We start from the raw sequence: 15,570 nt of genomic DNA on the forward strand, positions 1-15,570 counted from the left end.
CAATGCTGCAGCTTAAAGGGGATGATGGTGCGGTCCTGTGTTACCTGCATAATACTGGCAGCTCTTAAGGAAAGAAACTAAACATTCAAGGAATAGAAGGGGTAAATGGCTTCCCAACAACATTGGGAAAGATTTCACCGTATTCCACGTGTTAATATCAACACCAGTTGACTAAAACTAGCTAACATCCCTTTCGTGGGATATGAATAATGAGATTTGACCACAATTCAATGGTAACTATAAGTTATACTTTTTTTTTTTTAAACCCCACATTTATTTATTTTTGGCTGTGTTGGGTCTTCGTTTCTGTGCGAGGGCTTTCTCTAGTTGCGGCAAGTGGGGGCCACTCTTCGTCGCGGTGCGCGGCCCTCTCACTATCGCGGCCTCTCTTGTTGCGGAGCACAGGCTCCAGATGCGCAGGCTCAGTAGTTGTGGCTCACGGGCCTAGTTGCTCCGCGGCATGTGGGGTCTTCCCAGACCAGGGCTCGAACCCGTGTCCCCTGCATTAGCAGGCAGATTCTCAACCACCGCGCCACCAGGGAAGCCCCTATACATTCTTTTGGGCAGCAAAATCTACCTGCTTTTCATTTTTATTTCCTGTTACTTTCAGAAGGAAGCACAGAAAAAAGCTGTCTCGCCACTTGCTAATCATCTTGGTTTTTTATTTTAAAATATCGACATCTATTAGTTAAAGTTAATTTGATACAAACGACATTGCATTTCACTATTTCAGCAAGGTGTCTGCTGAGAAAAGTAAAGGAAGGAATGTTAGATTCCCTAAATACAATTTTAACTGTTGTCAATTCTGAATGGTTATTTTTTTATTGTGGTAAAATATATAACTGAAATTTGTTTAATTTAATATTAAAACTTAATAACATAAAATGCTATTTATATGTTATATATATATATTTATATGACAAAATTTTAAACATTTTGAAGTGTACATTTTGGTGGAATTAATTACATTCATAATGCTGTGCAACTATCACCACTATTTTCAAAATTCTTTCATCACTCCAAACAGGACCTCTGTAGCCATTAAACAATAGCTCCCTTATACCTCTCCTCTTCCCACTCTTCCCCAGGTAACCTCTAATCTACTTTCTGTCTATGAATCTGTCTATTCTAGGTACCTCATATAAGTGGCATCACACAATACTTGCCCTTTTGTGTCTGGCTTTTTTCCACTTACATAATGTTTTCAAGGTTCATCTATTTTGTAACATGTATCAGTACTTCATTAGCTTTTATGGCTGAATAATATTCCATTACATGAAAGTACCATAATTTGTTTATCCATATATCCATTGATGGACATTTGGGTTTCTCTACCTTTTGACTATCGTGAAGAGTGCTGCTATGAACATTTCTGTAAAAGTCTTCATTTGAGTCCCTGTTTTCAATTTTTTCTGGGATTCTACCTAGAAGTGGAGTTGCTGGTTCATACGGTAGTTCTATGTTTAACTTTTTGAGGAACCACCAAACTATTTTCCTCAGTGGCTGAACCACTAAATATTCCTAGCAGCAATGCCTGAAGGTCCCAATTTCTCCAAATCCTCTTCTACAATTGTTATTTTCTATTTTCAAAAAATTGTAGCTATCCCAGTAAGTGTGAACTGGTATCTCATTGTGGTCTTGATTTTCATTTCAGCATCTTTTTCATGTGTTTGTTGGTCATTTGTATATATCCTTTTTTGATGAATGTCTATTCAAGTCCTTTGCTTGTTTTGAATTGGATTGTTTAATTTTTTTGTTGTTAAGTTGGTATTTTTTTTAATATATTCTGGATATTCTACATATATATCAGGAATATGATTTGCAAATATTTTCTCCCATTCTGTAGGTTGTCTTTTTATCTGTTGATAGTTTTCTCTGATACACAAAAATCTTTCATTTTAATGAAGACCAGCTTATCTATTTTTTATTTTTTTGTTACCTGTACAAAGTGGGCTTGTGATAGAACATTTTGTAATATCTGTCTTCAGTAAAGATAACTATAGCTACTCTGAGGCGATACATGTTAATAGGCTTGAAGTATAGATCTCTTTGGGTTTTTAAAAGACAGAGCTTAAAAAGCTGGTATTAAAGATAGACAAGGCACACAGAGGCCCCGGAAAAAAATTTGCTCATTTCCAGACTCCTCTGGTGCCTTCCTCTTGAAGCACTCTAAATGTGTGGGGTCTTGCTATCTCATGCCAGAAAAATATTAGGATTCCTATGATTTTAAAAGAAATTCTTTAGTTAAATGATTTGACCCAAGCTATTCCAAAAAGAATGTAAAGAATTTTACAAAAATACATATGATGCAATTAGCTAAACAGTTAAGGAAATTGGGCAAAGGGAGAATGAAGGTAGGAAAGAAAAAAGGAGAAAGGTCAGTGTTGGGGGTAACGGCTTCCCCTCCCCATATGGGAGGGTCTCCACAGAGCCATGCTCCTGCCTCTTGCCCCAGCCCCTCATTCGGGGAGGTAAGCCAGGTTCCAGGGCCAGATGGTTTTTCTGATTGTGCCTTTGGGACAAAGGATTGAGATGCTCTCTCCTCTGGGGAGAGTGTGCCTGTCTGCAGAGACTTCACATCCTCCTGTAGAGGAGGGCGAGGGCTTTCAGCCACAATCTGTGACTCGATGGGCAAGTCTGTGGAAGTCAGGATGGAATGTTACTGGTCCATTTCTCCTCACACCGCAGCTGAGTTCTCCCACCCAGCTTTACTTGGTAATAAAGCTGACATTTGGACCTCCATCTCTGTCTCCAGTATTGATTTCTCACATAGTTTAGAATCCAGGCAGGAGGAAAGGGGTGTTATTTAGTCATCCATCTCTCAGACCCCAATATCAAGGAACACAAAATATATGTTGTGAAGTCCTAACTGCTTATGTAGGAGGCGGGTCAAGAGTTTGGCCCTAAACTTTCAAGAAGCTAACAAACAGTGTATATTACTCTTCGCGGAAAACAATCCATTCACATCTATTCCTAGTTGTAATGCCACAAAGAAATATATTCTATGAATTTTCATAAGAAAAAATTGTATGGAATTAGCAATATTTTGATAACATCCTTAGAGTAAGTTCAGCCATGGGTTTCATGGGGGCCAGAGGAAAGTGGCACGTGTCAGGTTCTCAACTCTGGCTTGATTGGGGAACACATTACAGAAAATCTAGAGCAGCGGTTTCTAACTCTCCTGAAAACCTGACTGAAGCCCATGTTCAGGAAGACAGGAAGGGTACATGGAAACCCATATATGAAGATCTTAGGCATTTATGGATCTGTAGAAACCCCTGATTTTGAGAAACCAAAACACTGCACTTCCTTCAACAATCCTTCATATACTTTGTTTGTTCTAATATTAGCCCCAGTGTATTGATAAATATTGGAATTAGTTATTTTATGCGCTGGCCTGATATATAGTCATAAACATTGCAACGGCAAAGAGAGGAGGATTTAGATTTACATTTTATGGAAAGGGAGGGGCTTAGCAGTGCCTGGAACTTAAATAGAAGGCCACCCTACCCTGTTCTGGAGGAAGGCCCAAGAGAGTAAGCATAGGGGAGCCTGGTCTTTGTAAAGAAGTAACTTGGGGTCTGCTCTATTGTGGGGCCTCAAAGTTCTTTAAGGTTGAAACACTGTTTTTCTAAAAATAACGTACAGCAAGTGTAATCACTAACTACAAAGTCATCCCAAGAGAGTACCCAGTGAATTTTTAACCTAGAGCAAGATAACTTCTTAGACTAGTCTTCAAAATAAATTAGATACAAAATGTTGATCTATTTAAGGGGGGAGGGATTAATTTGAATATTGGGATTGACATATACACACTACTGTATATAAAATAGATAACTAATAAGACCTGCTGTATAGCACAGGGACCTCTACTCAATACTCTGTAATGGCCTATATGGGAAAAGAACCTTAAAAAAAAAAAAAAAGAGAGAAAGTGGATAGCAGTGCTGTGCGTGGCGCTTATCCCAGACAAGCTGAGTTGTCTGCATAGCCATTTCACACGAGGAACTCTGATCTGAAGTGCTGAGTGCAAGGCCTTTGCACGCGGCACCTGATGAGACAAGAGTTTCAAAAAGTGCATGTGAAAAACCATCACCTGGGATCCACTGTGCTGATTCTGATCAAATAAATTAAAGGTGAGCTGGATGGACCAGAGAAAGCTCCTAGAACAGACTCAGTAGCCATGTGGTGAAAAATGGAAAGACCCCAAATGAAAGGAGCCTGGATCACAGTATCGCAACCAGGAGGACTGCTGTCCATTCTGCAACATCAGTGCTGGGTTGTGAGCACCCCCATAGTGTGTTGACATCGCTCATCTGCTTTCATCTCTTCTTGAGGCTTTATGCCTGTGTATGAGTGCATTCAGAGCGTCAGCATTCCAGCATTAATTACAATATGAATGCACTCCTTCACCTTGTGCAATACAGACTCTGCATGCGTCATTAAAAGAGAAAATCTTTAATACTAAAAACTAAAAAGAGGAGGACCTTCAAAATGGCAGAGGAGTAAGACGTGGAGATCACCTTCCTCCCCACAAATACATCAAAAATACATCTACATGTGGAACAACTCCTACAGAACATCTACTGAACGCTGGCAGAAGACCTCAGACCTCCCAAAAGGCAAGAAAGTCCTCACGTACGTAGGGCAAAAGAAAAAAGAAAAAACAGAGACAAAAGAATAGGGACGGGACCTGCACCTCTGGGAGGGAGCTGTGAAGGAGGAAAAGTTTCCACACACTAGGAAGCTGCTTCACTGACGGGAACAGGGGATGGCAGGGGGGAAGCTTTGGAGCCGCGGAGAAGAGCGCAGCAACAGGGGTGCGGAGGGCAAAGCTAGAGATTCCCACACAGAGGATGGGTGCCGACCGGCACTCACCAGCCCGAGAGGCTTGTCTGCTCACCCGCCGGGGCGGGCGGGGCTGCGAGCTGAGGCTCAGGCTTCGGTCGGATCCCAGGGAGAGGACTGGGGTTGGCTGCGTAACACAGCCTGAAGGGGGCTAGTGCACCACAGCTAGATGGGAGGGAGTCCGGGAAAAGTCTGGAGCTGCCGAAGACGCCAGAGACCATTGTTTCAGGTGCGTGAGGAGAGGGGATTCAGAGCACCGCCTAAACGAGCTCCAGAGGTGGGCACGAGCCACGGCTATCAGCGTGGACCCCAGAGACGGGCATGAGACACTAAGGCTGCTGCTGCCGCCACCAAGAAGCCTGTGTGCGAGCACAGGTCACTCTCCACACCTCCCCTCCTGGGAGCCTGTGCAGCCCGCCACTGCCATAAGAGAAAGGAAAATCTCTCCCAGCAGCCTCAGGAGCAGCGGATTAAATCTCCCCGGTCAACGTGATGTACCCTGCATCTGTGGAATACATGAATAGACAAAGAATCATCCCAAAATTGAGGCGGTGGACTTTGGGAGCAACTGTAGACTTGGGGTTTGCTGTATGTGACTGACTAGTTTCTGATTTTTATGTTTATCTTAGTTTAGTTTTTAGGGCTTGTTATCATTGGATTTGTTTATTGGATTGGTTGCTCTCTCTCTTTTTTTAATACTTTAAAATTTCTTTATTTTAATAATATTTTTATTTTAAATTTTAATAACTTTATTTTATTTATATATTTATTTATTTTTCTTTCTTTTTCTCTCCCTTTTCTTCTCAGCCACGTGGCTAACAGTGTCTTGGCGCTCCAGCTGGGTGTCAGGCCTGAGCCTCTGAGGTGGGAGAGCCGAGTTCAGGACATTGGATCACCAGAGACTTCCCGGCCCAACGTAGTATCAATTGGCGAGAGCTCTCCCAGAGATCTCCATCTCAACACTAAGACCCAGCTCCACTCAACGAACAGCAAGCTCCAGTGCTGGACACCCAATGCCAAACAACTAGCAAGACAGGAACACAACCCCACCCATTAGCAGAGAGGCTGCCTAAAATCATAATAAGTTTCACAGACACCCCAAAACACACCACCAGATGTGGTCCTGCCAACCAGAAAGGCAAGATCCAGCCTCATCCACCAGAACACAGGCACCAGTCCCCTCCACCAGGAAGCCTACACAACCCAATGAACCAACCTTACCCACTGGGGGCAGATACCAAAAACAACAGGAACTACAAACCTGCAGCCTGTGAAAAGGAGACCCCTACACAGTAAGTTAAGCAAAATGAGAAGAGAGAGAAATTTGCAGCAGATCAAGGAGCATGGGAAAAACCCACCAGACTAAACAAATGAAGACGAAATAGGCAGTCTACCTGAAAAAGAATTCAGAGTAATGATAGTAAAGATGATCCAAAATCTTGGAAATAGGATGGAGAAAATACAAGAAACATTGAACAAGGACCTAAAAGAACTAAAGAGCAAACAAACAATGATGAACAACACAATAAATGAAATTAAAAATTCTCTAGAAGGAATCAATAGCAGAATAACTGAGGCAGAAGAACAGATAAGTGACCTGGAAGATAAAATAGTGGAAATAACTACCACACAGCAGAATAAAGAATAAAGAATGCAAAGAATTGAGGACAGTCTCAGAGACCTCTGGGACAACATTAAACACACCAACATTCTAATTATAGGGGTCCCAGAAGAAGAAGAGAAAAAGAAAGGGACTGAGAAAATATTTGAAGAGATTATAGTTGAAAACTTCCCTAATATGGGAAAGGAAATAGTTAATCAAGTCCAGGAAGCACAGAGACTCCCATACAGGATAAATCCAAGGAGAAACATGCCAAGACACATATTAATCAAACTATCAAAAATTAAATAGAAAAAATATTAAAGGCAGCAAGAGAAAAACAACAAATAACATAAAAGGGAATCCCCATAAAGTTAACAGCTGATCTTTCAGCAGAAACTCTGCAAGCCAGAAGGGAGTGGCAGGACATATTTAAAGTGATGAAAGGGAAAAACCTACAACCAAGATTACTCCACCCAGCAAGGATCTCATTCAGATTTGACAGAGAAATTAAAACCTTTACAGACAAGCAAAAGCTAAGAGAATTCAGCTCCACCAAACCAGCTTTACAACAAATCCTAAAGGAACTTCTCTAGGCAAGAAACACAAGAGAAGGAAAAGGCCTACAATAACAAACCCAAAACAATTAAGAAAATGGTAATAGGAACATACATATTGATAATTACCTTAAATGTAAATGGATTAAATGCTCCAACCAAAAGACACAGACTGGCTGAATGGATAGAAAAGCAAGACCTGTATATATGCTGTGTACAAGAGACCCACTTCAGACCTAGGGACGCATACAGACTGAAAGTGAGGGAATGGAAAAAGATACTCCATGCAAATGGAAATCAGAAGAAAGCTGGAGTAGCAATTCTCATATCAGACAAAACAGACTTTAAAATAAAGACTATTACAAGAGACAAAGAAGGACACTACATTGCGATCAAGGGATCAATCCAAGAAGAAGATACAACAACTGTAAATATTTATGCACCAAACATAGTAGCACCGCAATACATAGGCAAAAGCTAACAGCCATAAAAGGGGAAATTGACAGTAACACAATCATGGTAGGGGACTTGAACAAACACCCCACTTTCACCAATGGACACATCCTCCAAAAGGAAAATAAATAAGGAAACACAAGCTTTAAATGATACATTAAACAACATGGACTTAATTGATATTTATAGGACTTTCCATCCATAAATAACAGAATACACTTTCTTCTCAAGTGCTCAGGGAAAGTTCTCCAGGATAGATCATATATTGGGTCACAAATCAAGCCTTGGTAAATTTAAGAAAATTGAAATCGTATCAAGTATCTTTTCTGACCACAACGCTATGAGACTAGATATCAACTACAGGAAAAAAATCTGTAAAAAACACAAACACATGGAGGCTAAACAATACACTACTAAAGAATCAAGAGATTACTGAAGAAATCAAAGAGGAAACCAAAAAATACCTAGAAACAAATGACAATGAAAACGCGATGACCCAAAACCTATGGGATGCAGCAAAAGCAGTTCTAAGAGGGAAGTTTATAGCAATACAATCCTACCTCAAGAAACAAGAAATATCTCAAATAAACAACCTAACCTTACACCTAAAGCAATTAGAGAAAGAAGAAAAAAAGCCCAAAGTTAGCAGAAGGAAAGAAATCATAAAGATCAGATCAGAGATAAATGAAAAAAAAATGAAGGAAACAATAGCAAAGATCAATAAAACAAAAAGCTGGTTCTTTGAGAAGATAAAATTGATAAACAATTAGCCAAACTCATCAAGAAAAAAAGGGAGAAGACTCAAATCAATAGAATTAGAATTGAAAAAGATGTAACAACTGACACTGCAGAAATACAAAGGATCATGAGAGATTACTACAAGAAACTATATGCCGGGGCTTCCCTGGTGGCACAGTGGTTGAGAGTCCGCCTGCCGATGCAGGGGACGCGGGTTCGTGCCCCGGTCCGGGAAGATCCCACATGCCACGGAGTGGCTGGGCCCGTGAACCATGGCCGCTGTGCCTGCGCGTCTGGAGCCTGTGCTCCTCAACGGGAGAGGCCACAACAGTGAGAGGCCCGCGTACCGCAAAGAAAAAAAGAAAAAATAAGACACTATATGCCAATAAAATGGACAACCTGGAAGAAATGGACAAATTCTTAGAAAAGCACAACCTTCCGAGACTGAACCAGGAAGAAATAGAAAATATAAACAGATCAACCACAAGCACTGAAATTGAGACTGTGATTAAAAATCTTCCAACATACAAAAGCCCAGGACCAGATGGCTTCACAGGCGAATTCTATCAAACAGAGAAGAGCTAACACCTATCCTCAAACTCTTCCAAAATATAGCAGAGGGAGGAACACTCCCAAACTCATTCTACAAGGCCACCATCACCCTGACACCAAAAGCAGACAAAGATGTCACAAAAATAGAAAACTACAGGCCAGTATCACTAATGAATATAGATGCAAAAATCCTCAACAAAATACTAGCAAACAGAATCCAACAGCACTGTAAAAGGATCATACACCATGATCAAGTGGGGTTTATCCCAGGAATGCAAGGATTCTTCAATATACACAAATCAATCAATGTGATAAACCATATTAACAAATTGAGGGAGAAAAACCGTATGATAATCTCAATAGACACAGAAAAAGCTTTCTACAAAAATCAACACCCATTCTTGATAAAAACTCTTTAGAAAGTAGGCGTAGAGGGAACCTACCTCAACATAATAAAGGCCATATATGACAAACCCACAGCCAAACATCGTTCTCAATGGTGAGAAACTGAAACCGTTTCCACTAAGATCAGGAAGAAGACAAGCCTGCCCACTGTCACCACTATTATTTAACATAGTTTGGGAAGTTTTAGCCACAGCAATCAGAGAAGAAAAAGAAATAAAAGGAATCCAAATCAGGAAAGAAGTAAAACTGTCACTGTTTGCAGATGACATGATAGTATACAAAGAGAATCATAAAGACGCTACCAGAAAACTACTAGAGCTAATCAATGAATTTGGTAAAGTAAAGTAGCAGGATATAAAATTAATGCACAGAAATCTCTTGCACTCCTATACACTAATGATGAATTATCTGAAAGAGAAATTAAGGAAACACTCCATTTACTATTGCAACAAAAAGAATAAAATACCTAGGAATAAACCTACCTAAGGAGACAAAAGACCTGTATGTAGAAAACTATAAGATACTGATGAAAGAAAACAGATGGAGAGATATACCATACCATGTTCTCGGATTGGAAGAAGTAACATTGTGAAAATGACTATATTACTCAAAGCAGTCTACAGATTCAGTGCAATCCCTATCAAACTACCAATGGCATTTTCCACAGAACTAGAACAAAAAATTTCACAATCAGTATGGAAACACAAAAGACCCCGAACAGCCAAAGCAATCTTGAGAGAGAAAAACGGAACTGGAGGAACCAGGCTCCCTGACTTCAGACTATACTACAAAGCTACAGTAATCAAGACAGTATGGTACTGGCACAAAAACAGAAGTATAGATCAATGGAACAGGATAGAAGCCCAGAGATAAACCCACTCACATATGGTCACCTAATCTTTGATAAAGGAGGTAAGAATATACACTGGAGAAAAGACAGCCTCTTCAATAAGTGGTGTTGGGAAAACTGGACCGCTACATGTAAAAGAATGAAATTAGAACACTCCCTAACACCATACACAAGAATAAACTCAAAATGGATTAAAGACCTAAATGTAAGGCCAGACACTATAAAACTCTTAAAGGAAAACATAGGCAGGAACACTCTATGACATAAATCACAGCAAGATTCTTTTTGATCCACCTCCTTGAGAAATGGAAATAAAAACAAAAATAAACAAATGGGACCTATTGAAACTTAAAACCTTTTGCACAGCAAAGGAAAACATAAACAAGATGAAAAGACAACACTCAGAATGGGAGAAAATATTTGCAAATGAAGCAACTGACAAAGGACTAATCTCCAAAATATACAAGCAGCTCATGTAGCTCAATATCAAAGAAACAAACAACCCAATCCAAAAATGGGCAGAAGACCTAAGTAGACATTTCACCAAAGAAAATATACAGATTGCCAACAAACACATGAAAGGATGCTCAACATCACTAATCATTAGCGAAAGGCAAATCAAAACTACAATGAGATATCACCTCACACCAGTCAGAATGGCCATAATCAAAAAATCTACAAACAATAAATGCTGGAGAGGGCGTGGAGAAAAAGGAGCCCTCTTGCACTGTTGGTGGGAATGTAAACTGATACAGCCACTACAGACAACAGTATGGAGGTTCCTTAAAAAACTAAAAATAGAACTACCATATGACCCAGCAATCCCACTACTGGGCATATACCCTGAGAAAACCATAATTCAAATAGAGTCATGTATCACAATGTTCATTGCAGCACTACTTACAATAGCCAGGACATGGAAGCAACCTAAGTGTCCATCAACAGATGAATGGATAAAGAAGATGTGGCACACATATACAATGGAATATTACTCAGCCATAAAAAGAAACAAAATTGGGATATTTGTAGTGAGGTTGATGGACCTAGAATCTGTCATACAGAGTGAAGTAAGTCAGGAAGAGAAAAACAAATGCCGTATGCAAACACATATATACGGAATCTAAAAAAAAAGAAATGGTTCTGAAGAACCTAGGGGCAGGACAGGAATAAAGACGCAGACGTAGAGAATGGACTTGAGGACATGGGGAGGGAGAAGGGTAAGCTGGGACGAAGTCAGAGAGTGGCATGGACTTATATATACTACCAAATGTGAAATAGACAGCTAGTGGGAAGCAGCTGCATAGCACAGGGAGATCAGCTCGGTGCTTTGTGACCACCTAGAGGGGTGGGATAGGGAGGGTGGGAGAGAGAAGCAAGAGCGAGGGGATATGAGGATATATATATACGTACAGCTGATTCACCTTGTTTTACAGCAGAAACTAACACAGCATTGTAAAATAAATATACTCCAATAAAGATGTTTAAAAAAAAGAGTGGATATATGTATATGTATAGCTGATTCACTTTGCTGTATACCTGAAAGTAACACAACATTGTAAATCAACTATACTCCAATAAAATTTTTTTAAAAATTAAAATAACAAATAAATAAAATGTTGATCTATTTAATGGATTGAGTTGACTTGCTCTAATGGGTTATTAATATCAAGCTAGTAAAATTTTGTGAAGGTTTTTTAAAATGATGGCATGATGGATTTATATGTTTCCCTGTTTGGTTGTGATTAGGTAAACTAGGTCGATAGATTTAAAGCTACTCTTGGTTCATCACAACAAAACTCTCTTCCCTGCATGTTTTTCTCCATGGCTGGGGATGGGCAAGTTGGTGGGTGGGCAGAGCAGGTACGTCAAAGATGACAGTATGTCATTCAAGCACAATGGAAAGAACCAGGATATATTTACATCATTAGTTAATTGATTTGTCAAGAGATGCGGATGGTCTCAGCTGAGCCTGATCCCTTGCGGTGTATTTTTATAGTAACAGTTACATTTAGTGAGGACTAAGGTGTACCAAGCACTAAACTAGGCACTTATACATGGAATCGTATTTAATCCTCACATGAACCCCTCATGGAAGAGCCATGTTATAGATGAAGAAACTGAGGCAGAGCAAGACTCTGACTGGTTCAAGGTCATGTAGCTGAAAAGAGGCAGAGGCAGGAGGGTCTGCATGGTAAGCAATTGTGCTTTTGCTGCAGAAAGGCCAGCAACCTTATCACTGTCCCTCTCATGTTTCTCCAAAAGCAATGGAACATAACGGTAGTCAGCAGGTGGGCCTAAAGCCTACCACTCCTCACGTTGACCGGGGAGTCCAGATTGTAGTAGATCTTGCAGGAAAGAAGCAGGCATTTTAGTAGGGATGGCTAGTGGGTTTATAATCCGGAGGAAGAAAAAGGTTGATTTAAAAAAGGAAACTGGACTAGGTTATCTCTGGGTCCAATAAGAAAGGCCAATGTCCAGAGTCAATGATGAAAATGAACATAATCATCAGTATTTGGAGAGTTCCTCAGTTCCAGGAAACCTCTTCCTGGTGTTTTATTTAGCCTGAACTTTTAAGTGTTTCTAGTAGGAATCATTGTTCAGGAACCCCGTCAGAAAATGACCCAGGATCTACAAAGTCTGGGAAAAGTCAGCCTTCTTGCAATGACCAGAGTCTGAACTTCATAGTGTTCTCCATCAAGTCAGTGCTGGGGATCCCACTTACAGCCCCATTCATTGACTTATTTTATCCAAATTTTATAAGGTAAGGGGAGATCTCTACTAAGATTTATATTTGATAAGATTCCAATTAGCCTTTCCAACCAAATTTCAATGACACATCAGCTCACTCTCCTGATGAAAGTGTTTGGGCTATTGGGTAGTACCAGTAAGAACAAACACTAGCAGACTGAGTCCTGTGCTTGCTAGAAAAACTCAACAGATAGGACAGACTTTTAGGCTAAGAGTAAAGGGAAATGTTTCATTTGTGGCTACAAGACAAAGTTTTGCAAGATCCTTTTTTGGACAGCAACAGATTGCCAAGTGTATGTTGGTTACCTCAACCCTCCTTACCCTCCTTAGCCCCTGTCTAAACATGAGGGGTACTGACAGCTGGTTCAGAGGACACTTATGACAGATGATTTTTTTTTTATTAGGCTCCAGTTTTGCATTGATATCCAATCCTCGCTCCATCCATCTATGCCTTCTCTCTCCCTCACTCTTGCTCTATCTACCTTCTCTCTTCTTCATTGTCAACCTCTCCTTCTCAACTGGCTCCTTACCCCCTGCAAATCAAATGTAGTCAAGTCTCCTTAAAGAAAACCCTTAAGTCTCATGTCCTCCTCTATGTTCTATCTTCTCTCTCTCCTCTCCATCACAACCAGACTTCTTGAAGAGCTGTCTAAATTTGCTGTCACCAGATTTTCAATGTACTCACACGATTGGACTCATCAAAACCTGGTTTCTGTCCTCTCAATGCTCCAGTCCAGTCAAATTGCTCTTGCTTCCTTGTTGATAACTCAGTGGACATTTCTCAGGCCTTCTATGACTTCTTAGCATGACCTCACAACACGGATGGCCACACACGCCATCTTGGAACCATCTACAAGAGCATTTCCCTGGTGGTCTTGGACTCCTGATTGCTTCCCTTCAGTGCTCTATGCCCAGTGCTCTTTCCCTGCTTGTCCCTTAAGTGTCAGCACTCCCAGGGCTCTGGTCCAGCCTCTTCCCTTCTCCCTTCCTTCCTCTCTGGCTAGTGTCATCCAACCCTCCACCCTCTAGTTTTCATACCACTGTGGACACAAAACCAAAAGTTTATATGAAACAATTATAGCTTCTTTGCCCTTTTGTCTTCCACAGAGCTGCCAAATTTGATAGGAAGGTTAATGATATTGCCAGAGGGTTATGTCATGGTCAGAAATAGTGCAATTTCGTGGCAGGAGAAGCAGAGGTTCAGATTCAACCAACACTGATGGCAAATACCTATTGTGGGTTTGGGTTATGCCCACACGTATGTTAGTTTATTCAATATTCCCAATTACCCTTTGAGGTGTCTCGGCCCCTGTTTTGCAGATGGGGGAATAGAAGCTTTTGGAAATTAAATGACTTACCCAAGGTCACATAGCTAGTGAGTAAGCAACAGAGCTGGAATTGGAGCCCAGGTCTCTCATTTGTGATGAGGTTTCCCCTAAGTACTTGGCCATAACCAGCGCAGCCTTCGTGAGCCTGTAGAAAATTATCACCTTCATATGGAAAGAGTAGAGGGCAGTCTGTCTTTTATGGTTAGTGGAGAATTTTTAAAATCACATTTCGAAGACATATGGTTAAGTGTCTTGCTGTACAATAATCAGTGCTATGGAAAAATCATTCCAGTGCTAAGTGTTCCACATTTTTATAAAAGGCCAGACTTTCCCTCCAAACAAAACAAAGCTATGTGAACTATGGAATCAGCCTCTTTCCAGGTTGCCGTAATAGCAGTAGCAGAGGAAGTTGTTAGGAATTGTTGGAGACTGTTGTTATTTCAGCCAGAAAACAATCGTGCTTTAAAAATCCATACTTATTCTCAGTATTCTTTGGGAAATGAAGCAGCCCACGTTAGGTGGGCATATACTGTAGAGCAAACCCATCAAGAAGTGGAGGCCTAAGCCCACGTGCACCCCCTGAAAAGCAGGACCCCCGAGATGACTCCAAGGGGCTCACATCTCTTGTGCCCCTGGTGCACATTTCAGAAGGAAGACACAGATACAGAGCAGCTTCCGTGAAGGCAGGGGCAGCAAGCAGGCAGCCTGAGATCTGACTGCCGGGCTCTGTGTTGTTTGACCTGTGGGTACTTTTTTTAAGAAACTGACTTAGTTGTTGGAGATGTGGTCTGCTTCACAGGGCGTCTGGATTTCTGGCTTCTCTCAAGGTGAGGCGCTATTCTTTAGGAGCCGAGTACGGCCGTCCCCTCCGAGGGGCCAGCGCGCTCTGTTTTGTCTCAGACTCTAAATGCCAGTTCATTCTTTTATGTTACCTGCCTGGCTGCTATAGAAATTTGAGTTTTATGCTTCTGATGAAAAGGTTTTGAAATTCTGGGTTTCATAAAACTAGGAAGCAAGTGCTTTTGTGTCAGAATTTAGGCTTCAGTTCAGCCTCATTTGTGTGTCCAGTGTCACCCCCCTTCCTTTTTATCTGTATTTATTGAATGACTTTTCTGCACCAGGCACAGGAGTTACTAGCAGTGAAGGTAACTTTGTCATCGTCATCATCATCATTAGCAGGTATTTCTGAGCACTTTCTCAGTGCAAGGACTGCAAGTTATCTAACAGTGAGTCAGGCTCTCTTATTATCATCATTTTACAGATGTGACACTGGAATTTGGTAACATGGTCAAGGTCACACAGCTCGTAAGTGGAGATGCCACAGTTTGGGTCTGGGACAGTCAGACGACTGAGCCCAAGCTCTTAACCCTTCATGTTGCTCATGGCTGAAGGGGGCTCACAGTGTAAGAGGAGCACCCCTCCTCACGGGCCTGCTCACCGGCGGGGCAGACGGGGCATCTCCCTCCGGTTGGTTTGATGATATCAGTGTTT

General features: G+C 41.0%; 1 protein-coding gene and 1 long non-coding RNA gene across 4 annotated transcripts in view; one reads left to right on the top strand and one right to left on the bottom strand.

Moving 5' to 3' along the window:
• The window catches only part of LOC117196481 (uncharacterized), a 349,791-nt gene that overhangs the window by 20,604 nt on the left and 313,617 nt on the right, over nt 1-15,570 (top strand). Inside the window, exon 2 of one of the 2 annotated variants that reach the window (XR_007470557.1) lies at nt 5,656-11,627. This is a non-coding gene — a long non-coding RNA (uncharacterized LOC117196481). Of the gene's footprint in view, nt 1-5,655; nt 11,628-15,570 lie in introns of those variants that run through there. The other variant, XR_007470558.1, reaches the window with a different exon arrangement.
• Nucleotides 1-15,570, bottom strand: part of UST (uronyl 2-sulfotransferase) — a 300,409-nt gene that overhangs the window by 14,493 nt on the left and 270,346 nt on the right. The window lies entirely within an intron of this gene.

The sequence above is a fragment of the Orcinus orca genome, chromosome 12, assembly GCF_937001465.1.
Source record: "Orcinus orca chromosome 12, mOrcOrc1.1, whole genome shotgun sequence".
Classification (NCBI taxonomy): Eukaryota; Metazoa; Chordata; class Mammalia; order Artiodactyla; family Delphinidae; genus Orcinus; species Orcinus orca.